The 25,944-nt window shown below is 37.3% G+C and overlaps 1 protein-coding gene across 3 annotated transcripts in view; it reads left to right on the top strand.

Annotated features, from left to right (window-relative positions):
• Nucleotides 1–1,143: 1,143 nt before the first annotated feature.
• The window catches only part of lingo3a (leucine rich repeat and Ig domain containing 3a), a 46,363-nt gene continuing 21,562 nt past the window's right edge, over nucleotides 1,144–25,944 (top strand). The window contains exons 1-2 of one of the 3 annotated variants that reach the window (XM_058761052.1): nucleotides 15,398–15,577; nucleotides 15,918–16,225. The gene's annotated coding sequence lies outside the window, so the exon portion shown is untranslated. Of the gene's footprint in view, nucleotides 1,273–15,397; nucleotides 15,578–15,819; nucleotides 16,226–25,944 lie in introns of those variants that run through there. The other 2 variants (XM_058761053.1, XM_058761051.1) reach the window with 2 other exon arrangements.

Raw genomic sequence — 25,944 nt, 5'->3', positions numbered from 1 at the left:
CTGATATAGTGTTCAGCTGAAATAGACTCCCTCTGAGTTCCCGTCAAGAGACCATAGCGTTCTCTACCCAATTCCTTTCATGCTGACAGTGTTTTGACAAATTAATAAAAGCACGGTTGGCTCCCTAAGTGACTTGCAGGAGGCCAAGATTTTTTGACAGAATTACAGTGAGTTTTTGCGCACTTCTTAATTAGGAGTGTCTGTTTCCCCTGCGGATGCAAAGTTGAAATTTGTTTTAGAAACTAATTACAGTTATATCTGAAACCACTCTGGACTCTTAACCCACGGGTAAGCACGTATAACAGGGTGAAAGCTTTTAACAAGATTGGGACAATCTGATTCAGATGAAGAATTCTAGTTTTTTTGTTTAAATAAAAGCATTATTTACATTTTATTGCCTTAATTAGCCTTAAACTCCACTGACTTTAATTGACTGGACAAAAACAAAATTAATAGTCATGCAGTTTTTGGTACAACATAAGGTCTTTTTGTTTACTGTCCCTTTAATGAATATCTCACCTAGTAGTTTACTTTTGGATCTTTTTTTGAAGTGTAAAAGCCTGGAAAGGAGCAGCCTGGACATTTTGCTAAAATGCTCCTTTGCAAGAAAGTCATAGAGTGTTGAAACGACATGAGGGTGAGTAAATGACTGTTCCTTAAACAAAAATAACAAGACTGAAACTGAAGGAATTATAGCTTTTTGAATAAATAAAATAAATATTTACATGTAATGCTACACAGCATTAATTAAAGTGATAGTTCACCCCCAAAACTGCCTTGATAATTTTGATTGTCTTTATTTGGTCCATACAATGAAAGTCAATGTTTTTTATTAAATAAATAAAGTCATGCAGGTTTGGAACAACATGAGGGTGAGTAAAATGACAGAATATTCATTTTTTTGGTGAACTGTCCCTTTAATAAATAACTCACCTGGAAGTTTACTGTTGTATCCTTTTTGAAGCTTAAAAGCCTGGACAAGAGCAGCATGGACATTTTGCTAAAATTCTCCTTGTGTATTTTACGGATATAAGGAAGCCTTTGAGGTTTGGAAAAACATGAGGGTGAGTAAATACTAACATTTTCATTTTTGGATGAACTGTTCCTTAAATTAAACCAAAATAACCCATTGTGTCTGCAGTCGGGTTATGGTTCCTCCAGTCACATTGTGTTCTTGAATCATGCCGTGTCCAGACTCCAGTGACTGCCTTATGTAAGTGCCGTGGGCTGGACCCTCCCAGCAGGACGGCGGGAGAAGTACATGAGCCTGAGGTAAAAGAATAAAATAAAATAAATCCAATTGCGTAGGCTGGAAGCTTCATGAAATAGCTTATTTTTGTAACTTTTTACTTTTTCATTTTATTTCTTTTTTTATGTTGTGTGTTTACTTGAAAGTATGTCTACAGGACATACTTTAGTATCAGTCTGAACAATATTGGTTGGGAAAACTTGTTGTAGAATGAAGCCTAACCGTGCATTTCAATCTTTCTGAACATACTCATGCCATTAAGCCACCCACGACAGGCTCTTCACTGTCTGAATCTGCATACGGCGTGGGAGGCTATTGTGTGGCCTCTGTTCAGTCCACATAAATAGCCACATTAGACTCACCGCTGCCCCTTCCATCTGCGTAAAAACGCACAGTTGTATGGCATTTGCAGCAAAGCTTTCAACGTGAAATGTTTACAGCTGCACTGTCTTGTTTATGTTAATGAAATCAGGACATTTTGACACTATGTGTGACTCAAATGTACTAGCCTTTTTAAAAGCTTTTATTCTTTCCCATTGTCCAAAAGGACTGTACAAATCTCCAGTGTGTAACTTAAATATTGGAAGAATCAAACAAAATGCATTAAAAAAATTTAAACGTTGTCCAACCAGCAGGTAAAGATTCAGCGGGAGTCAGCATCTCTCTGGCCTCTCCTGAGCCCATTGAGTTTTAACAGACCCCCTGAAGCGTGCGTTGAGTTTGTTGGGGGGGAATTGAGAATGAATGGGAGAAAGTCACATGAGAGGAGGCAATGCCTCCATCTCGATATGATTAGACATGACTGGTTATGTTCGACTGTGATTAGTTCATGCAATAAATCCTGTCTTTATGTCTATGCGTGTTCCACATTCGCAAATCTGTCTGAATGAACAATATAATGCCATTAATGGGAAGACTAATTTTAAAAAGCAAGTAAACACCTCACACACTTAGATATAACCACTTTGTTACATCAAAAATAAGATTTGAAATGGCCTGAAAACATGGTCTGTGGGAGTTCTTAGTGAGTAATCAGCCTGGTGAAATTTGAAGTAAATATTTACTGAGCTTTGATCATCCGAAAAATTCAAAAATAGTTAAAAGTTCACTATTAAAAAGAATAGCTGAACATAAGTTTACTAATAAAATATATCATTTAAATTGTTACTGCCTTGAGTTATTATTTTGGAATAAATGTCAAATGCTTAAAAACACTAACTTGATGAGATTCATACATGACCTTAATAAATAGAATATTGATTACATTGTTAATGTAAAAATATAAAATAGAATTTTTCTTTCTTTTTCTAATAGTGTGTAAGTAATGTTTATTTAGCCAAGAATATGTGACTGGGACATGAATTTACATTTGATTTTAAAAAAAACAAACAAACTGAGGACTCATTTCATAACACCACCGCACACCACTATATACAGTATATGCTGTACATGTAAATGTAAAGATTTAAATTTTCAATTTCAAGTTTCGTTTTCCCAGATATACTGTATAGTATTGAACATCTTGTTTTTTGTGTCTGAGTGTTCAGGAGGCTGGTGCCCAAAGCCTGTGCTGATATGAGTATATGGAGAACAATAAATCCATTGCTATTCTTGGACAGGCTGTGGTGTATCATTCTTTATAAGCTGATATTACACTCCTCCATGGCAATTGTTCCCTCTGATTGCTTTCAGCGCTCTCCGCAATTGTGTATCATCCTATCATTCCGTAAGTAAACATTGGGAGATAGCCTGGCGATGTTTCTGTATCATGAGGGACGGAGGCAAAGGAAATTGCTTAGGCCCTTTTTCAAAAACCTCCCATCTCATTACGTTCCTGCTGGGCTCCAACAGCCAAATAAATGTGTTGGTTATTGACTCTAGAATGGTAAATTTCACACTGCCATTTTTTTTGATGGATTTGTTTGTAAGATCCAATAACTTTCTGGGCTAGGCTTGGCCTTAAAATTTTCACACATGGACTTTCATAGGCCTTTCATAGTATGTGCTAAATTTGGTAAGTATACAGGTGTGTAGTATGCAGCATTAGTTCGGCCTGCTAGCTAGTAATAATAGTCTTTTTGCAGCATTCTTGGACGTACTACATCCACCATCTTGACATTGTTTTTTTAACCTTTGACGTGCTAACAGCAACCGCAAAAAACAACCCAGAGCCTTAAAGTTCAAATAATGATAAATAGTTTTTAGTATCGTGTTGACTAATTTCATCTATGTTAGCTCAGCCTGCTAGCTAACAGTGACAACAGACAATATTTTTGCAGCAAACTTATAAAAACACTGTTCTATTCAGTCTCCCTTGTTTAACTTTTAAGTTGACAATTTACTTGGGTGCTGTTGTGGAACAGCTTTCTTTTACACCTGAAAGAAAAATGTTTTAAGCTGTATTTATGCTTAATCATGAGAATGTTCGTCTTCTACATAAAATACTGAAGATTTATTTCTTTGCTCTCAGTTAGCCTTCAGTTTTCAGTTAAGTCACCTAACTGGTTCCATTTTGCCTTTGTTCATCTTCGGAACGCAAATGAAGATATTTTAATGAAAACCATGGTAGTTCCCTTGCTGTCTATGCAGGGTCAGAAAGCTCACAGATTTGATCAAATATCTTAATTTGTGTTCCGAAGATGAACGAAGGTCTTACGGGTTTGGAACAACATGAGGGTGAATAATTAATGACAGAATTTTCATTTTTGAGTGAACTAACCCTTTAAGTTAACAGCAACAGCAAGTGCTTCGACAGTGACTTCAGTGTAATAAAAACAAGTTTAAGGCCCAAGAACAATAACCGTAATAACTATACTAGCGTCCAAACAGACACACAATGACATTTTATTATAAGTGTTTAAATGCTCAAGCTCTGTACAATGAGATGAATTCTGATTGGCTGTCAGTGTTTTTATTGTTCATCAGCTGGAAAAAAAAAGAAAGTGATTCCAATGATACCATTTATCATCTTTGGTGTGAATGGCCATGAAGTGTTTTGAGACAACACTAACCTTCTAAAATTACATAAGTACATAGTATATAATACATAATTGGGGATGCAAATAAACTCTTGATTAACTAGAACAAGATATTGCAATAGCACGCTGTGTTTTTGATCTTGCATTTAGGATGGGGATTGGTTTTCACCCAACAGCGTTTTTGTTATCTCCTTAGATTCACAGCAGAATCTGCCATTTACTTAGCTCCTGTGGCCTTATAGGATAGCAAAGTGTCCTCTGGTTGCGCACTTGAGTCTCAGCAGATGTGGTAGGTCATCCGTATATTGTTCGCCTACTTATTAAACATGCTTAGCTACTTTTTCCATTCCACGTCCAGCAGTTTATTAGGTGGCAGGGGTGGTCCTCTTGTTAAAAAGGATGTTTCCAAGGTAAGTTAAAGTCTCCTTTTGTGCCACTGGTTTTCATCTCATTTCTCAGTGTTCCTGTTCAGTACACCACATCTGCCTTATCTGCTTTTTACCAGAGGGGCATTTATGTATTTGCGACAGCTTGGAAATTGGGGTCCATGACCGTAACTGGTATAGACTCCCGTCTATCCAGGCTTTTGCTGTTCACTCCGACTATGCGTAATCAAGTTCTGTGTAAATGCAGTGACACCGATTTGACCCCATTTACAATCCCTAGGCCTCATCTGAAAGTGCTTGCAACTCAAATTTCGAAAGGTTCGACAAAACCATTGACATCAGCACTGACTCATTCCGCCATCATGTTGAGGGGAAAAAATGTAAGAAATGGGGCCTCTTTCATAATGTTTGCTTTTGCCAGGCAATTCCTCCCTGCCCTGATAGCGTTGAGCTCCTCTGTAAATATTGCACAGTGTGTCTTCATTTGAACCGATGCGACACCACTCACGGTGCCACTGGGAACATGATTAAGAGATTAGTTTCCTTGTTAGATGCTCTCTGAAGAAAACAGCACAAAAAAAGCACAGTCAAGGTACTCGCAGTGCAACGCAGACTGCAATTTCCTCAAGCCCAAGGGATGTTTTTATGAGACAGCTGGATTTTGTGTTGTCACGTTGGACCGAGAGCATCCTGAAAGCTTGATTACAGAATATGAGCCAGTCATGAAGCAGACAGACGGCCCCTTGTGGAAACACACGGCGCTTTTGGCCGATGGCACCCTGTTGCCATAGTCTGGATTCTGTAATAGTAATGGCTTCTTTTTCTCTGGCGACTCTCCCAGCGTTACTCTGGCATGTATCGCGTGGCAGAATGCTTGGCTGTGTTCTGAATTGCTCATTACATTCCCAGAGGCAAATAGGCCAACCCAAAGATACAAACAAAGACAGACGCAGCCGACAGCAGGAGACCCCCCACCCACCCACACACACACACACACACACACACACACAATGCATGGTGACTGCTCGCATTTCTCTTGCAGCTAGCATGCAGTCTTAAGACCCACTTGCTGATAGCAAGCCATTAATTCAGTGTATTGAGAGTAGGGATGTGCAGAACTGCCTATTTTTAAAATCGACTACTTGGTCTCAAGGAAGCCTTGTACAGTTTGCCTGGTTTTGGGTTCATTTGGTCCTAGATTGAACATGTTGCTAGAGGGATTTACATGTTTGTGTTTGTGCATTCAAAAACCTCTAGATTTAGCACAGGAATAAAAGTAGGGGCCTTGAGAAACATTTTTAAATGTGCACCTGAATGGTTGCAGTAGCAGCGGTTTAAATTGGATGATTTAAAAATATGTTCACGAGAGAGAGAGAGAGTCACTGTGCCAACAGTTAGTGCCACATGTTAATTAAAAAAATTATAAGTTGTATTACTGAAACTGCTAATGCACATTTTTTTCCCGGTTATTCCTCCGTAGCAAGCTACTGGCTTAGCATAGTGTTAACTGGTTAAGAATGGCTCTTTTGATTTGCTTGAACAAGATTACGAACTGCGGCTAGTAGTGCTACGACAAATTTTCTACGCCTTAGAATAGAAAAGGTTTTGGTAGCCTAGTTGTTTAACATAGCAACAATATTTTAAAGAGATGTGACTTATGTTTGCACCGATAGCCTTGTGGGCAGCGCACCGACATATGTCCCGAGTTCGAATCCCGACTCGAGGACCTTTCCCGATCCTGCCCCCCATCTCTCTCCCAATAACAACATGAGGGGAATGAATCATCTCTTTCACTCGTTCCGCCATGCTGCTCATGCGTGTTGGGCTTGTTTACATCAGAGTGCGCAGATACAAAAGATATAACAGTGTGATTTATAATTTTATATTTTCACACACATACACACAGACAATGTTGCACTTTCTTCTTCATGCGAGAATGACGTTGATTGCTACTTTCTGGCATAAACCACGCCTATGAAGTAAAGGTTCTTTTGTACCGTCCCGAATCGTACTATACTGTACTGTTCCGCTTGGTGGAAACGAGGCTTTATTATAATGGCAATTGGTTAATAATAGCTGTTATGATAAGCTCAAACAAGGTTTTGTAATATCACACTGTTTTTGATCAGTCAAGGAAGAAGGAAGAATGTTGTACAATGGATAGCAGGTCTGCGCCAATTTTTTCCCTTGACTTTTCCAATCTGTCATCTCCTCAGCTCATGTGGCCTTATGGGATAGAAAGAGTACTGCTCGCCTACTTGTTTAACATAGCGACAGGGCTTTAAAGGGAATGACTCATAGACAGCTTTCCAGAGAAGCTTTGTCTGTGCTAACAGCTAAAGCACAACACGCTAATTAGCGAACAGCCACTAAAAATACAAAAACTAAAGGAAAATGTATACGAAAAAAATCTAAATAAGTTAACTTTGCTTATTAATGAGTTAGTCATTAGACAACTAGTCCTGGGAGGGCATATACTGTATATTTAGCTGCTTGTTGAACCAGATCAAGTGCTCATTTCCACGACTTTGTCCAGGTACACACTTGGAGGATAAATCAGCATTTTGGGGTTAATATATTCATCCCTATGAATAAAACTGTGTTTGCAGAAAGGCATCAAAGTGAGTCTCCGAATTAACCAGAACTGCAGTGAGGCGGCTTTGAGTTTTTTGAGCATGAACGAGTGGATATTAATTCATCTTGACTGCGGAGAGATGGCATGTCGTGTGCTCTGGAACCCCAGGATGTGTAAGCTTTTAATGAAGTGCTGTTAAAAGAAGCCAAGGAACACAGAGTCCCAGCATCATGCTGAATGTCAGCTGTGGTTACAAATCATCTGGCTACGTGAGCCAGGTTCTCGTAGATTATCGATTATGTAAATGTGCATATATTTCTATATAATTTCTCTGTTTCTAGCACAACCACATGAAAATAATGATTATTTCTATGCAGGTTTTCCTTGAATACTCCCTCCATCTGCAATTGGCTACATGCATGGCTACATGTACCGCCCATTAACTCATGCCATTGGCTGAGCTAATAATGCGGCATCAGGCAGGTCAGTATGTCTCTATTATTACACTTTATGAGGCAACTAACAAATGACTGACTTATAGTCGTCTGTACGTATTAAGCTGGGAAACAAGTACGTATTTTTACGTTCAAAATTAGTTTTACTTTTGAGGTTTTCATTCAGCCTTTCTATGCATCTTAAAGGGATAGTTGGATAGTAAATGAAAATTCTGTCATTAATTACTCATCCTCATGTCGTTGAATGTCGAAGTCTGACACTATTCTCGTAGCTTCATAACATTTTAGTTGAACCACTGATGTCACATAGACTATGATGTCCTTACTATGTTTCTGGCCACAAAATGTTTCAGTTGCATTGTAGTATATGCAGGGTCAGAAAGCTCTCCGATTTCATAAATATCTTATTTTGTGTTTTGAAGATGAATGAAGGACTTACGGGTTCGGAATGACATGAAGGCGAGTAACTAATGACAGAATTTTCATTTTTGGTTGAACTATCCCTTTAAAGGCAGCTGCAGTTCCAGTTTTGGCTCCAAACAGTGTAGCACTGGCATATGTCAATTAAGTAGATTTTAACGAAATTGTAAAAAAGAATGACTACTTCTATGCAGGTTTCCCCAAAGACTCCCTCCATCTGTCATTGGTCAAATGAACGGATAGTCTCGCCCTCAAACGCATGCCATTGGTTGAGCCAATACTCAGCTATTGGGCAGGTCAGTATTATACAATTTTTACACTTATTAAAGGGATTTACTTACAGATGACTGACCTATAGTTGTCTGTACATATTAAGCTGTGATACGAAAAAGTGCACTTTTAAAGATTTCGTTAAGTTTTCACTGCTATGCATCTGAAGAAAGGCAGCTGTAGTACAGTTTCAGCTTCAAAACAGTGCAGCAATAGTAAATTTGTCATTAAATTAAGATTCTAATTCATATTTTGCATGATCTCAAAATTCCCAAGTTTCCGAGTACAGCTCTTCCCTAGAAATGTATAGTGAAATGTCCATGGATAATCCTGTTGTAGCCCCTAGCATGTATTTTAAGCTTATAGCATGCAGTTAGCATTTAACAGAAACCTTTCTAATGAATATAAATGGCTGTGTTGCCTTAAATTCGTACAGAGGAACAAAAGGTGATATCATACTTCAGGAGAAGCCGGTTGTCTATTTATATGCATTAACTCTGTGTGGCTGTAGTGTAATGCGCTAGCTGAAAATAGCATTCATTATTTGAAAGTAGCAACTCAAAGCCAGAGGAAGCGTCGGTCTACTGCTCTTGATTCATTCTAAACAGATCATCGCATATTTTGCCACCGTTGCTCTCCGAGAGCTTTCTCGTCTTGTAGTGTTTGGCTGCATCAGCAGTATTAATGCAGGTGTGCGTGACTGATTCCCAATGCTGCCTTTATCTGCAACGTCAGCTTATTTCCACTTCACAGCATTGGTTAAGAGTGTGTCAGACTTGAATATGATATCTTTCTTCAAATTATCTTACCACATGAGAGCATGCTCTCATGTGAACCCGACATTAAAGCCCATCTCAACCTCTTCTGCAGTGTAAGTCCAGAATTACAATGACTTGTAGCTTATTTGATTTTAAAAAAGGATGACCATGGCTTCATTTTTCCCACTCATGAAATTCATGAGCTCAAGTCTCGTGGTCCTTGACCTCCTTTGGAGTGATAAATCAGCATCTATAGTTCCTCCAATCAGAATATTCAAGGGAATATTTAAATATAAATGTGTGTAGTTGGTGTGGATGGTTCCCAATCCTTGTGCTCTCAGAAGGTTGGTTTGTGTGCTCTTTTTGTTTATGGTAAACAGGAATGCGGCAGCCTTGCATATTGGATATGAAAGACATTTACATGTGGCTTTGTGGACATCATTGACCCTTCCCGCAAGGCTAGGGACCGTCTATCAAGAGCTGTCTGTGAAAATTAAGTGAGGTAAAGCAAATACTTTTGGTGAAAAAAACAATGAATGCTTATCAGTCTTGGTGATTCACTATTCAATATTAAATGAATGATTTAGAATTTAAAATCAGTTTATGATTTGAGTTTTGAATCCAAACAGGATTCAGAAGTTTGATTCAAATTTAAGTCCAGTTAAAATTGAAAAATTAATATTCATAACTGCTTTGAGTGAACCTTTTAATAAAACATTGAATTTCTCAGAATGAATTATTCAAACGTGATCATACACATAACTTATATTAATAACCAATGTTTGAAATGACACCTACAGAAATTTGTGTAATTTATTTCGTCTGATTAGCATGGTGGAAAGACCAAATTTCCCACAGGGCGTTTACTTCATTTATTGACATTTGTGTTTATTTTTATTTATCAGAAGTGTAATTCAAGTGTAGTTTGTACACTCTAAAAAATGCTGGGTTAAATACAACCCAGTGCTGGGTAAAATATGGACAAACCCAGCGATTGGGTTTGGGTTGTTTTCTACCAACAGTTGGGTTAAATGTTTAACACAACCTTCTGGGCAGTAACCCAGTCTCTGGGTTTGTCCATATTTTGCCCAGCACTGGGTTGTATTTAACCCAGCATTTTTTAGAGTGTAAGAAAACATTGACATTCTCAGTATGAATTACTCAAACATGTAATAAATTAAGTTCACAAAACCTTTAAAAAAATAATGAATTTAATTTGTATGAAATTGTTGTGGTTTTAAACCTACAAGCTGAACAGCTCTATTATTAAAATGTCAATTTTGTCCAAATACACACCATTATATTATTAAATTGTGTGTATATGTGTGGGTGTGTGTGCATATAAACACTTTTCTGAATTTAATTCTGGAAATAGCACTGGTAGTTCCCTCTCATTGGGATGCCCTCTGGCTTTCTGACTTTCTCGCTCCCTCTCCTCCTCCTCTCTCTCTGCCTCCCAGTGGGGCCCATTTGGACCCGGTGGGACTCCAGCTATGCTCCGTTCTACATGACTTCAATCACGACTGCCTCTGGAGGCGTTGGTTTAGTCTGTCTCTTGCACACCCCTCGCACACACACACACACATACTAAGGGTGCAAATTAGGTCCTGCTCTGGCACTGTCATTCACTGTTAAAAGAGAAGAACGCCCTAAGTTCAGCATGGTCAACTTGAGGTCTGAGCGACATCGAAAATTTGAGTCACTTCTGCCTTTCTGCCTCATGGTGATTTCACAGCAGCATGTCACTTTGTATTATTGTGTAATGCATCTCTGCCAAACTATGGCATGTTAAAACATGAAACGCTACACAGTTTCCTTTGGTAGTACCATGGGAACTGGCTAGTTAGCCTCCAACTACTGGTATCAGTGGTGGGGAGTAACTGACTAAAAGTGGGCAGTGACCTTACCAAATTAACTACTTTTTTGTAGCACAGTTTTTTACAAAACAGTATAGCTTCTCTGGTAAAAAGCTACTTGTTAGCAAGCTAAGCTAGCAAGCTGATGGTGCAACATTTACTAAATATTTCAAAATTTTTAATTGTAATTCTGAATATTAAAGGGGTGGTTGATTGCGATTTCATTTTTTCAACATTAGTTATTGTGTAATGTTGCTGTTTGAGCATTACAATATCTGCAAAGTTACGACGCTGAAACAAAATTTAAAAGTTCAATGCAAACGGAGATATCGTTTAAAATTCTGGCAGTTTAATGCCCACAAAAACGGCTCTTAGGGACTACAATGAGCTTCTTCCCGGGTTTGTTACGTCACAAACCCAGAAATTTACATAAACCCCGCCCCCCCGGAATATTGAGTTAATGCATATTAAAAACACAAACCAGCACATTTTTATGTGTGAAATTTTATTCAATTTCTTAAGGAATTTTAAATTCTGGCAGTTTTTACAAACAGATGCTGCACAATGTTGTGGCATTTTGAAAATCATTGATTTTTATTGTGCGTAACAAGACATTGACCGTTCCAAGATGGTGGAGTAACTACTAAAAGTAAACAAAATGAGCATGATAAATCACACTTGAGCAGTTGTAGTTTTTATGTGTGCTGAAAAAAAGGTGGAAGCGGCCAAAAAACAAAACAATGGATGAGGTAAGCAGAGGGAAGGGGAGTGAAAACTTTTGAACAGAATGGAGATATGTACATTTTTCTTATTTTGCCTAAATATCATATTTTTTCATTACTGCCCTTCAGATGCTACGGAAGATAGTTACATGTTTCCCAGAAGACAAAATAAGTAAAATTTACCCTGATCTTCAAATTCAAAAAGTTTTCACCTCTAGGCTATTAATATATCATGTTTCCTTCTGGAGCATCAGTGAACGTTTGAACCTTCTTTAATAGTTGCATATGAGTCTCTCAGTTGTCCTCAGTGTGAAAAGATGGATCTCAAAATCATACAGTCATTGTTGGAAAGGGTTCAAATACACAAAAATGCTGGAAAACCAAAGAATTTGTAGGAGGACCTGAAGGATTTTTCTGAAGAACAGCAGGCAGTTTAACTGTTCAGGACAAACGAGGGATTCATGAACAACTAAACACAGCAGTGGATCATTCCAGTAGCACAGTATTAAGAATCAAGGGGATGTAAACTTTTGAACGGGGTCGTTTTTATAAATTCAACTTATTTCAATGTCAACTATTATGTAAATGTCATCTGATGCATTCAATGTAATTAGCTATCTTTTGTTAGTGACATAACTATTTGTTGTTTAGCTGCTTTAAGTTATGATTAGCATGTAACTTGGCTAGCTACAGTTTCAAAGATGCTTCAGACTGGAGCTACAATTATCTCTTAATAATTAATGTTAATTAACACACAGTGCCCCCTAGTGACTCAGATTACCAAACACAGTGTCATGTCACCATATGCAACAAGCCATCCAGCATGGAGCATGATAAACACACAAACGTGACTCTTCTCGATGCTTCTCAATGTTCTGTGGCCACTTTATCACCTTGAAAGCATTTTAACAGGGTTTAGCACCCTGAGGGAAAACACACACGCACGTCAAGGTGACCTCCTCCAAGTGCCATGGGAAGACCCTTGCCTTCGCCACATCGAGTGTCCCTATCACGAGTTTATTTTGCTGCGAGCTGTTCTCACTGTTCTCAGTAATGCAGATGGTCTCACCGGACGGAGCTCAAACACGTCCAGGTGCCCTTTTGCCGCCCTCCACCAAGGTTTGTTGCTTCAAATAAAGCGTGACGCACTCAGGCACTTCCACATCTCAGAAAGGTCAGTCAGTCTTTTTTTCCTTGAAAAAGAAGACAAAGGATGTTTTTCTTCTGCTGCCCCAGAATTCCCCTGTCTCTTCACTGTTCTCTAACCATTTTTCACAGCTGCCACTCAAACGAAGCCATCTTAGAGGTTTTAATGCTCAGGCTGAGGTGTGTGAGTGTGTTTCAAAAAACACCCACATCTAAGGCTGGCTGAAGCCATTAGCAGCAGAGACAGCTTTGCGATGTGTTCATTGTTATCTGCTCGTTTCAAAAAAGGTGCCAAATACCTTGGACTCAACACTTTAAGGAGTCTCAGTAGAGTATTCTGGACAGACACTGATTATGATTCAGTTATGTAGTCTCTTTGTGACTTTGTGTCTTTAAAGGAGGCCTTCAGCAAAACCGAGAGGTATTTTTTTCGTTTTTACTTCTTTGAAAGAAGTCTTTTGTGTTCATCAGGACACATTTATTTGCTCAGAAATACAGTAAAAATAGTAATATTGTGAAATATTATTACAATTTTAATCTATTATTCATGTGATGGCAAAGCTGAATTCTCAGCCTCATTACTCCATTTGAAAGTGTCACATGATCCTTCAGAAATCTTTCTAATATGCTGATTTGTTGCTCAAATATATTATGCAAATATTACTTTTTTTTTTTTTCTTTTTTTTTTTTTTAAATATTAGCCAAAATATTTGTAAAAATCCCATGCTCATGCTTTTGGTGTACTATTTTCAGCATACTATGATTTATGATTGTTATCTCGCATACTATGTAGGACAGATAGGATGTGAACAGGGCCTCTTACACTTATAGCCCAGTGCATGTGTAACTCCTACACCAATAAAAATACTTTGCCGTTATTGTGAGCAGCTGCAGTGGTGTGGTGCTTTGAGTTTTGTTTTAACGTGGCAGATGAATGTAGCTAAAATGGCCATTGTACAGTAGCGACTGGTTATTTTAGGGATGCAGTTTCCTGCATCTCCTCTTACTGTTGCTATCTGTTTTTCCTCCTGTTGTAATAAATGCTTCTACTATCATTCCAATCCTCTATGGCTTTCCTTCCATAGATATGTTTAGGTAGATGCCACATTAAACCACTCTAAACACGCGGACATGTCCATGTCTGCTTGGAACGGTCAATGTGTCGCCACACATAAAAAAAAAAAAAACGAGTTTCAAGATGCAACAACATTGCGCAGCCTCTTGTAAAAGGTGTTGTTTTGTGTTTTTAATATATATTAACTTAATTTTACAGGTTTTTAAATTATTGTACCTTTTAAATGTCGATTTAGCTAATGGCTTCGTCTTGTTGTATTGTGTTAGTTTAGAAAAAACATCTGCTTAAGTCTATTGCAGGTATAGATATTCATACATGCGTATATATCTAGGGTTACAGACGTACAGGAAACTTGCTCTCGAGTGTTCACAGACCTGTTTTGACCATTACAGTATGGCGGACGGCTTACATATAATGGCCAATAGAAGCAGCTGCTAATAGGGGATCTACCTATTCATATCTTTTCTTCTCTGAAACAAAAAAAGGTATTTTGAAAACATGTCTCAGTGTTTTTGTCCATTTAGTAAAAGTTAGTGGGTCTAAATGTTTTTTGGTCCCAATTGACTTTCATTGTACAGACAAAAACAGTTCTTCAGAATATCATTAGCAGCTTTGATATTAATAGCTAGCTACTATGAAAGCCAGTTTCAGCCTCACAAGACGTGCATTGGTAAACCAAATTATGTGAAAATTATGAGATCAAGTCTGAGATGCTAAGTATGTCATAATTATGAGGTAAGTCGAAACTGAGATACTAAGTCATATGTGACCCTGGACCACAATACCAGTCTTAAGTGTCAATTTTTCGAAATTGAGATTTATACATCATCTGAAAGCTGAATAAATGAGCAATATTTGGCCGAGATACAACTATTTGAAAATCTGGAATCTGAGGGAGCAAAAAAATGTAAATATTGAGAAAATCGCCTTTAAAGTTGTCCAAATTAATTCTTAGCAATGCATATTACTAATCAAAAATGACGTTTTGATATATTTACATTATATAGTAAATTTACAAAATATCTTCATGGAATATAATCTTTACTTAATATCTTAATGATTTTTGGCATAAAAGAAAAATGAATAATTTTGACCCATACAATGTATTGCTGCAAATATACCCCAGCGACTTAAGACTGGTTTTGTGGTCCAGGGTCACATATTTACGAGATATAAATAAAAACAACAAACTAAATAATAAGTAAAAACTCAAAATACTATGTCATGTGATACTGTCATAATTATGAGAAATTTGAAATTGGGTCAAAATTTACAGTTATTTTTTGCGATAGTTATGACTTTATAATTATGATTTTCAATTTTGAATTTTTACATCATAATTCTAATGTAATATCTCACAACGTAGGCTTTTAGTCATTTTGATTTACCAAAGCATGTATTTTTTTCCTTTATGATGTTAAATGGGCTTCCATAAACTACTCCTCAACAATGATGAAATATTCTCTCTCTCTCTCAGTCAGCATCCACTAACCTCCTGCTGGGAACTCTGGAGGAAAACAGATGAAAAAACTGAAAACATGATAAAACATCAAAGGATTGTGCGTTAAGAGGGTCACATGTCTGCTAAAATTATACGATTCCAGCTGCTGGTCTTTGCTTGAGTATTCAACCCCTCATGGACCTGGAGAGCTTTCAGTGAGGGACTGACTGGGTTGTGAAGTCAGCGGTGAGTATGAAAATACTACAAACACAACTAACCAATACAGAAGAGTCAATTCCCATAGAATTTTTTTGTAAGAACCACTGAGTCCTTTTGGTATCCCCTTGGGGACGCCAAGTGGATTGGCTCCTTGTGGATGGCTCTTGATTGTTTTGAGTCAGTTTGCACTTTCGAGACGCTCCCTAAGCGTTCAGTTAGCTGGCAGTGTGAGTTTTGAAGCCATACAGCCGTAGTGGAGAGTAGAAGAGAGGCAGGCTCGCTCTCATATCACCTCTTCACAGAGTACGACTCGTCCCGCCTGATACGCTCACACACGCTCTCTCTTTTCCCTCACACACTTGTGCAGAAAGCCACACATCAACCCTCCTGTCACTGGGACAATGTGTACGGAGAACCTGATGACTACTGGCTGGTGACAATAGAAAACAAAAGAACGATCCAACGGCGGGAAGAGGGACGATCCGGTTGGGATCTTGGAAGCCGATGCTGCAGCCAGGAGCATCTGCAGGCTTAATTGGGCGACTCAACCCGAGCAGCTGTGCACAGCCCACACGCAGAAGCTGAGAGGGACAGCCGAAACCGAGGATAGACGCGTACACCGAGCTGACAGGGCTGGCTGATGTGGACGTACCACCTGTCAAGTTCTAGCCCTGGGTGAGCACTTTCATCTTCTCCAGAAAAGGGGCTGTTTAGTGTGGCAAATTGGTAGTGTCCCACCTGTAATTAGGGCTTAAATATAGGATTGGGGAAGTCAGACCTGTAACTTGTCATCTTTTCCATTGGTTCGACATGGACTCGGCAGATGCCGTATTGTTAATTTCAGTCAGTTCCTATTGCTTCAAAAGCTTTTATATCTGATGCACTGCAACAATGCTGCATGCACCCACTAACAAGAGCTTAATTATCTCTGCGGTGTTCGTGCATGCAAATAACGAGCCTCATCATTTAAATACGACTGGACTGTCTTCTCTGGACGTCCTCTTCAAGGTGGTTTTAAAGGGATAGTTCATTTAGAAATAAGATTTTGTCATCTCTTACTCGCTCTCATGCTGCATCTTAATCCGTATGATTGATATTTTTCATGTAATTGGACAACAGGAGATGTTTTGAAGATTCGTTGCAGGTCTTTTCTGTACGACAAGTTTATAGTAATCACATCTGTCCAAAAAGGATAAAAACGGAAGGGTTTTTTTAATACAGAATGTGTTTTTGCGTTTAAAAACACACGATGCATGGCTGTGAGGTGAAGAATGGTGCAACACTTCTCAAAACGCAATTTTTAAAAAGTTTAATTTGAGAGATAATTTTATAGTGACCACATCTGTCCAAATAGGACAAAAAGCCACACGGGTTGATTCACACAATCCACAAAAAAACACATGATGCAAGGCAGTGAATTGGGAAAAAAAGTAATACGTTTTAAGGTGTATTTTTTTAAAAGTTTAACCAAGAAACAGATAAAAATTCAAGTCCGTATTCACCCCAAAAAAAAAAAATTGAAATGTCGTTCACGTTCGTTGTCAGATTCAAAAATAGCATGCCAAGGCATCGTGCAAGATTTAACACCATTGATGCCAAAACTTACTGGTTTGCACGTGTCGCAACCAAAAATTACACGCCAGTTTGAATATCAGTGTTGGAAATTTGGATCTTTCGTCACATAAAACCAGTTTTTGGGGTATAATCAGATTACGTTTTTCAAGTAACTAGTAAAGTAATGCATTACTTTTAAATTTACAACAAAATAACGGTTACTTTTTTAAAATATGTAACTCAAGTTACTTTGTTTTCCAATTTATTCATTGACAACTCTCCTGTCCCTGTGTTGAGAGAAATCGGGAGAGTTGCAGAGGCAATGCCTTTAGCCTAAGGCTTATTCATTTCACTTTTGGTGTGAAAGAGCCTTTACAGATGCCAAAAATAAAACTTATAAGTAATATAATATAAATATAAAGAAATATAAATATAAGATTAAAACAAATAATTAAGCCCAGCCCATGTGACAAAAAGTAAGACAAAAGTAATGTAATGCATTACTTTCCATAAAAAGTAACTAAGTAATGCAATTAGTTACTTTTTTATGGAGTAATACAATCTTGTAATGCATTATATTTTCAAGTAACTTTCCGCAACACTGCATAAAACTGACTTTAAAAAGACTCAAAGTAGTTAATGAGTTAAATCAACCGCCTTTGGTCACTCATATCGACCAAAATAAATTTGTGTGTGAAAATTCTAATTTGCAGCTACTTGAGTATGAGTAAATAATGACAATTTTCATTTTCGTGGGATTTTTTCCTATTGATATATATTAATATATCATATCATATATCATTATTAATATCATTAAAATCATGTCCTGCTGGGAAGTTCCGATTCATGAATTTGGATGTTGTAATTACAACATCAGGTTTTCTACCAAAAATACCACTTCTACAAAATGATGAATTAGGTCTGTTTTGTTTGCTTTGTTTTTATTGCATTTATGAAGGTGTATTTTCTAGAATATTATCTCATTATTATTAAAAAACAATGATTTCATACATTAACAAATTTACCGCCAACTACAGATGCTGCATCCACTGCATCTGCCATGTTTTCTCACTGAAACGTTCCCAACTGGGAAACTCTGAATAATTATTACATTGTGGTGACGTTCATGTGCATTCAGCTCATAAATATGATCTTCCTGATGCGACTTGATTGCACCAAGTGTCCTTATTCTCATCCTGAGAACTAGATTACTGTTTTTCACCAACCATTCAGAATTTTATTACAGTGTCCATTCTCAAAGGTCATACATCAAAACCATATTAAACACAAATTTTGATGGCAATAAAACAGATGTGAGGCAATTTAATTTTGGCATTGCTGGTCTTGAGGGCATTATTGAAATGGGTTCTTCAGCCCACACTTACTGTAAGAGACAATCGCAGTGTTTATTAGATTAGCAGAATAAGATTACATTGTTGCCTTCATGACAGCGGTAAGATACGAAGAGCTCCTGATGAGCGGAGAGGATCACTCCGCACGTGGGCAGTGGAGGAGGAGGAAAAGACATCGCGGCTCTTGTGTTCGGATCAGTACAGACAATAAAGATCAGGCTTGCAGCTGGGAAAGAATAATCACCTTCCTGTCCGATTTGATCAGTCCAGCTTATGAGAAGAACAAGTAATGTTCTGTTTTTAAATTGCGTCTTTAAAAGCTTGTTTGTATGGTTTATCTTTCCTATGTTTAATGCTAGAGTCGACATGGAATCAGAATTGACCCTATTTACTTTTTTATTGCATGTGATTTATTTTATTTTCAATTTTAATTTATTTTTATTGTTTTAATTTAATTTTTATAATTTTTTATTGTATTTTTATTTTATTGCATATAGTCCATTTTCTAAAACTGTATATAAAATGTCTGCACTCCCTATAAGTATCCATTTATGTTATTTTTCCAGTCACTTTTGTTCTATATTGAGCCCTTGTAAACTGCTGCCGTGTCTCTTTGGTATCACGTTTAATGATCGAGCTTGAGATCCCTCTGTATTATCGCAGGACTGGGCCTCCTCCAAGCCGAAGTACAGTAATTGGACACTTTAAAACATCATGAAAAGGAGACAAAAGCGGTTTTGAGTCAATCGTTCATGTATTATTCATTGCCTCGGAACAAGGCTTTATTTTGCATATCTGAGGCTACCGATAGTGTACAACAAAACAAGAGATTTGACATTCAGCACATATGACGAGTATGTTATGTTTGTGGTTTGCATATAAATTGCTGGTCAAAGATCACTGTATGGGAGGCCTGCAAACTCAGCTTCCAAAATAAAGGATTAGTTCATAATTTCTCACTCATTTATTCATCCTCATGCTGTTCCAAACCTGTAATACTTCATTTCTTCTGAGTAGCACAAAAGGAGATGTTTTGAAGAATGTTGTGGTTGCTCTTATTTCATGCAGTTTACAATAAATGAGGAATATAGCTTTCAAGCTTCAGATACGACACAAAGCTCCACAAAAATAGTCCTATGACTCATTATATTTCAAAATCTACTGAATCATTGGATAATTTTTTGTGTGAAGAACAGACCCAATTTAAGTTGCTATTTATTGATAATTTTCAGTTAACAGCTTCACTGCAAAAATTACTTAATGAGACTTTAGTCTTAAACTTTTTTTAAAAACTTATTTTCCATTTAAAATATCTAAAAATGAACGATAAGGCATTTTATAGATTGTATAAATGTTTGTCATGTAGATATTTTAACTGTAAAATAAGACAAAAATACTTGTACAGCCAGCATTTTTTCATTTACTACTTTTTATTTTAATAATTTATTATTTTATACTCGCTTTATTATCAAAATATTATTACTTTATACATTATCTGACCAGTTTTGTGAACAGCTTAACTGAAATCGTTGAGAAAAATAACTCAACTCAATTGATCTCATGAAGGCACAGAGCCTAAAACCATAAAAAGAAAATTAAAAATAATTGAAATGAAATAAAATCCAAAATTTTAACTTATTTTAGCTTGTTGGTAAGGCAAAATTTCTCATTTGCATTCAAGTCCCCCCCTCATACACACAAAACATATAGACATATTCAACCCCCCCCCCCCCCCCCCAAATACAGCTGACACAAACACAAGAAAAATTACTAAAACTTCAACTAAAATTGAAATGAAGACTAAAAATATAAAAAATAAAATGAATAAAAAAATATATAAAGCTCTTATAGTATCTCTGATACTAAAATTAGGGCTGTCCCGATAAGGTTTTTTGTGTCCCCAATCTGATCCGAGTCATTAAATATTGAGGATCTGCGTACCAATTCCTGATCCAATACTTATATTTTCCTAGTGCTCTCTATTTACGCACACACCGTATAAAGACATTGGTAACGTTAGATGTAAATGTTACATTGATAGACATTGTAAACAGACTGTGTGGTCAAAATTATTAATACAATTATTAATTATTAATATAAACTTCTTGTATTTTGTATGTTCAGTAAGCAGATTAATTACAACATAAATGGAAAAAAATTGAGATAATTTAGAAAGCATGAATTTCGCGAATGCCAGTCTATCGGTCAAGTCCCAGCAAGACGCAACGTGTTATGATAACGACGTCTCATAGTCTGTCAGCAGATAAAACTAAATACAGTATATTACTGTATAGTGATTCCTTACACAAATTGCACATCAAATACCCTAAACACGTAATCTTGAATGCGTGTGACATGCTAGAGCAGACCTCATTGTTCTTGCGGGTCACGCAAGCACATTTGAGCATCTTCTTTTCCTTTTAATGTCGGTGGACTATTGAAAGAGCATACCGCCACCTATTGCACGACACCGCCATGACAGCTAAAGAATCACCGGTGGATCGGGCTTAGGAGAGCCGATAGCGATCAGTTAAAAATGCTTAATCGGTCCCAATCCCGATCCTTGAGATCAGCTTGGGACATTCCTAACTAAAATATCACTAATGCTGACTAAAGTGAGAGTGAATGTTGAGATTTTTGACAAAATCCAGTTATATGACTTCAGAAGTCTTGTAATGTAGAGCTTTAGTTGTATGGACCACTTTTATAATGCGTTTTGGTGCTGTTGTGAAGCTGATGTGAAATTAATGAAAGGACGACCAGTTCAATTGATCCGAAATGCCCTATATTTCACAGAAGAAACAGTACTACGGTGCTAAATACATGTACTGTAGTATTTACATGGTACTTCAAAGAATACTAGGGTATAACAATAGTGCCTGGTTCACTCCGTACTGGCAGTGTTCACTGCAATTGTCGTTTTTTTTTTTGTAGATTGCTTTTATTGCTTGAGGCAGGTCAGCCTATGCCGTCTAATCGCACCGTGGGGAAATGTGACGCATGTAATGCTTTTCTCAATAACTTCACTTTTAATGTGACAGATTCTTCCAGCCCTTGACATCTGACTTTCTTCCACCGGGTTCAGAGGACGGCATATAGTGCTTTTCCTCTGCTCAGTCATGGACTAGAATTACCTTTTCACCGTCCTTGGATACTTTCTAATGTTCGTTGTGAGGCTCAGGTTGCATGTCTTCAGTGTCGCCTTGCATTGGGCCTTCATTTCTGCCAGCTCTTTAATTATGTAATTGGATTAACAACCTACGCATCAAACAAGCCCTAAAGCTGTTTGTCCTCTTCTATCAAGATGAGATTGATTTGATGGGAAGGTATTTGATAACCCGTCCCCTTAATTTCCACTCATCGGTTGCTGGCAGATGGAGGTTGATTAATTTTTTAAATGTTAGTCCCCAAAATAGCCCCTCTGGGTTGTACGTCCACCCACAGGTTACACAAGAGGCAGATATCTCACGCTAGATGGCATTAATAGATGTTTCCTGACTGCTGCCATGTTGATGTTGACATTAAATCAATTATTCATTGCACTCTACAATTGGCTATATCTGATCCAACCCGAGAGATGACATATTAAGGCCACGTTTCGAACCCGCCTCCAACTTTCAGCCCGGCAACATCCGGCGCTATGAAGGGTAATGATGTATAGAGACTAATAACTCTATTCCGCTCATTTTCACGCATGAGGATCATAGAGTCAATTTAAAGACTTCAATCTCCCCTCTGTTCTGCATTAAAGTCATGACTCATTTCATCAGGCAATTTTACTGGCTGAGACAGAAGCAGAGAAAGCCATTTAGCCTGGTGTCGTATAATTCATATCCATTCGCCGGAGGAATGAGTGCGATAATGACAGGAAGTGAATTTGTAGTGCTTTCGTTTTCATTTTTTTTTCTTTTTGTGTAACATTGGAAGGTTAGTGGAAGGGTCATTCGGTTGGTCATCACATAGTTTCTGGGATAAAAGCCTATGAAGCAATGTTTGCCTTTGGAAGTCAACTTTTACGACACAATTTCAAGAATTGCGAGATTGAATTAGAAATGTTTTGAGAATGAAGTCCAAATTATGAGAATGAAATGATTACTAATTTAATTAAGTTTTTTCTTAAATTTTTACTTTTCTCAAGATAAATATTTACGTAACTTTGACTAATGTATTGTTAATTTTCTTCAAATATTGCTGCCCCTCATATTTGTTTTTTAAATATTATTATATAATATATTATATAAAGTTTCTGCCGCTCTTTGAAAATGTTTTGCTAGTGTTGCTGTTGGACAGTCTTATTTTAGAAACATTAACAGTTTGGACACTATTTCATCAATTATGTAGTAGTATTTCATATAATTTTTTTTCTTCTGCACTGCCTCCCTTGCAGAGGGCTGGTTGATCTTTTCGGTTTTTCTGTAAACGAAACTATGCCAGTTATTCCAGAAACTTTTGGACTTGAAGAGGCTTTGATGTCGATCATAAGCAAAATAGCCTGTTCCCCAAGGATGGTTTAATTGTTCATATTCCTTTATTGGATCGTTCTTGACAATATGGCGACAGATGGTGAGAGAGAGATCAGTTTAAACCCACACCCCTTTACTTCCCGTCCCCCGAGGAAGCTGTCAGAAAGACCTGGATCATTTCATCAAATGGATTTTGTAATGATGCTCCAATTCCACACACCAAAGTGGAATCAGCAAGAGAGTTTGTTTACACCATATATCATGGTGTCTTCACCCCGGCGTTCAGCATGCGGTTCTGGGGCGGCATCCAAAAATTATTCACCTGTGCTTTGTGGAAATGGATCTGCTCCGTGGAGGCTTTGCCAGATGTCGTGTTACTTGTCTGTGTAGTTGTCAAATGGAAGAAGGATGTAGAAAGAACAACTAAAGGCGATTGATTTTGTTTTTGTTGATGGACAGGACACCTTGTTGAGCTTCAGAGCTCCAGGTCATTCCTATGGGACGTTCTGTAAAGCTTATCTGACCTGAACAACAGTAACCAAAGTGGGCTGAAAGGACTGTTGTTAAGAGCACAATCAGGTGCTTCATTGTCTGTGTTTGATCAGGTTAACGTCACTTTGAAGCTTCATTTTTAAGAGTGTGCCCTTAACTTCCTGTGTCAGTTTGTCGTTCACCTGCCCACAGGGCCTCGAGGAGGTAATATAATGACCCCCATGAAAATGCATCTATCTAGGCAAGGTTGAATTCAGAATAGACAGTGCTGATGGGACCATGGGTCCTCGTAGGACCTGCCATGAATTTCTCATGTGACTTAAAATAGAAAGTACAGGCAAGCTTGAACGTCTCAAGCCTGTTGCCAGGCATTGATGAATTATTCAGCTATAATGGAAAACACAGTGTGATCATAGAGCCACATGTGGCCGTTTCAAGCAGCAACTACAAATTCTCACTTTGTTTCTGTCTCCGTCTCCGTCTCCTCCTTTCTTTTAAGCTTTTACTTTTTTCCTCTCACACTGGCTTGGCTATATTGGCATGGTCGTGCTTTGAGGAGTGTTTTTTTTTTTTTCTTTTTGATGTGATTTTGAGTTTGTCATTGTGGGAAACTTTGTCAAGGACACAATCAGGTTCTTCATCATCTGTGTTCGATCAGGGTAATGTAAAATTGCAACACTGTCAGAGCTCAAAACTGTCACGCAAGAAAGGAAGCAAGAGTTGTAATTGGGTAATCCATCTTTTTTGTCACATGCACGTCATTTCTCAAGTAAGGCCATCTGCGCAGTTTGCTGTCTGCTTTTAATGAAAAAAAAATGAAAAAATGTGTCCTGATTTTTAATTGAAAAGATCTGTTTTGTCTGTTTGATGCAATATTCAAACCAAAAAGAGCAAACTATTTATTGTATTCAAATTTCATTTTTTTTTGTATGTATTATATATACAGAAAAGATTAAGCTTTTTTTGGAATATTAATAGTATTTGCTTTGTAATATTATTTTCATGAAAAGCACATTTTCACCCTAAATTCTCATTATGGTAATTTGGAAAATCATATTACTGTAATTGTACTGTGCTGTACTGTAATTATAATATAAAATTTAATAAAATCTGTACACTGACATATATTTAGCAAAATATTATTTTTATTTTTGCCCCAAACCTTGTTTATTTTCTGACCCTGGTAACCTTCTATAATGGAATTTTAATAATCATTTTATTTTCATTTATAATAATTTAAAAAAATCATATAAACTTACTAAATGTCTATAAAAATTAAGAATGATTATTTTCACTTATTATATGCATCATAGAAGGTTATCAGGATGAGAAATTAAGCAGGGCTTGGGGCAAAAATTCCACTGAAAGTGACAAAAATCAATATTTCAAATAGAAATGAAATGCCCTGTTAAGTTTTTTATCCAGTGTTATATATTTTATATTGTAGTGATGGGCTTAATACCTTTGCAGACGCTTCAGTTGTGAAATATGAATATTCACTGCTTCAGAGGTGAGTGTACTTGAATGTGGAGTTAAAATGATTTTATAAAAACTGAACATTTGAAACTGCAATGATGTCAAACTATTTATTTACAATGCGTTCCAGCAGAGCATTTTTTTTGTGTCTTTAGTTATTAGTATAGCTTAATTGTTATTAGCTTCTCAGTTATTTAGCATTTAACAAATTTGCAATTATTTTTCGTGATTTTTGTCATTAGATAACAGGTCCTCATAAAGAGTGTCATGTTCAGAAATAATGAAAAAGAGACTGCAGTCCTTTTGAATTTGCAGAGCTTGCTGGAAAAAAAAAGCTGCACATTGGATATTCCTCTGTACTTTCTTCGTACTTCATATCTCATTTCACCCTCCTTCCTTTCTTCCCTCTTAAGCCTGTTCTCAAAGAGGCCTTAGGATTGCCAGTCATTTGCAGTGGCTCAGCGTTAATTCCCCCCGAACGCCAGGGCTGTGACGGTGCTCACAACCACAGAATTTATACGGTGACAGCCAAAACGCCAAGTTTGAGCTCTCGAGGAGTAAGAAGGGAGCACCCGTAAAGTTCCCACTGTGTCGAAGGCTTTCTGAAATTCCTCTCTCCCCGAATCCCCTCTTTATTCCTGTCTTTCCCCAAACCGGGTTATGTCATGCTGTATAATCTCTCTGAGCGTAGTTTCCCCAAATGTTGTAAGGGAACGAATCATTCGTTCACTTCCATGCACTAATTTTTCCTTCGCTATAGCATGAGCCTATAGCATTCTAAACAAGTCTGAATGAGAATGACGTCTTGTTTACCTTTAAATACTCTTTCTAGAGTCTCTTACTAGATTAGTAGCTATTCCTTATAATACGGTAATATTCCAATTTTTTTTGTAAAGATTTGTTTTAGCTGACTTTTATACTGAATTGGTTGAGTGAGTCATTCAATTATTTACTCATAATGATCCAATTACTCATTAAAAACACAAATAATTTAAATCACTGGAATGAATATGCAAATCATTCGCAATGGTGTCGCATGAGTTGTAACTTCATTAAT

This window comes from Onychostoma macrolepis, chromosome 22 (assembly GCF_012432095.1).
Source record: "Onychostoma macrolepis isolate SWU-2019 chromosome 22, ASM1243209v1, whole genome shotgun sequence".
Taxonomy (NCBI): domain Eukaryota; kingdom Metazoa; phylum Chordata; class Actinopteri; order Cypriniformes; family Cyprinidae; genus Onychostoma; species Onychostoma macrolepis.
Note: the sequence above shows the minus strand (reverse complement) of the source record. Positions and strands in the feature narration are given on the sequence as shown.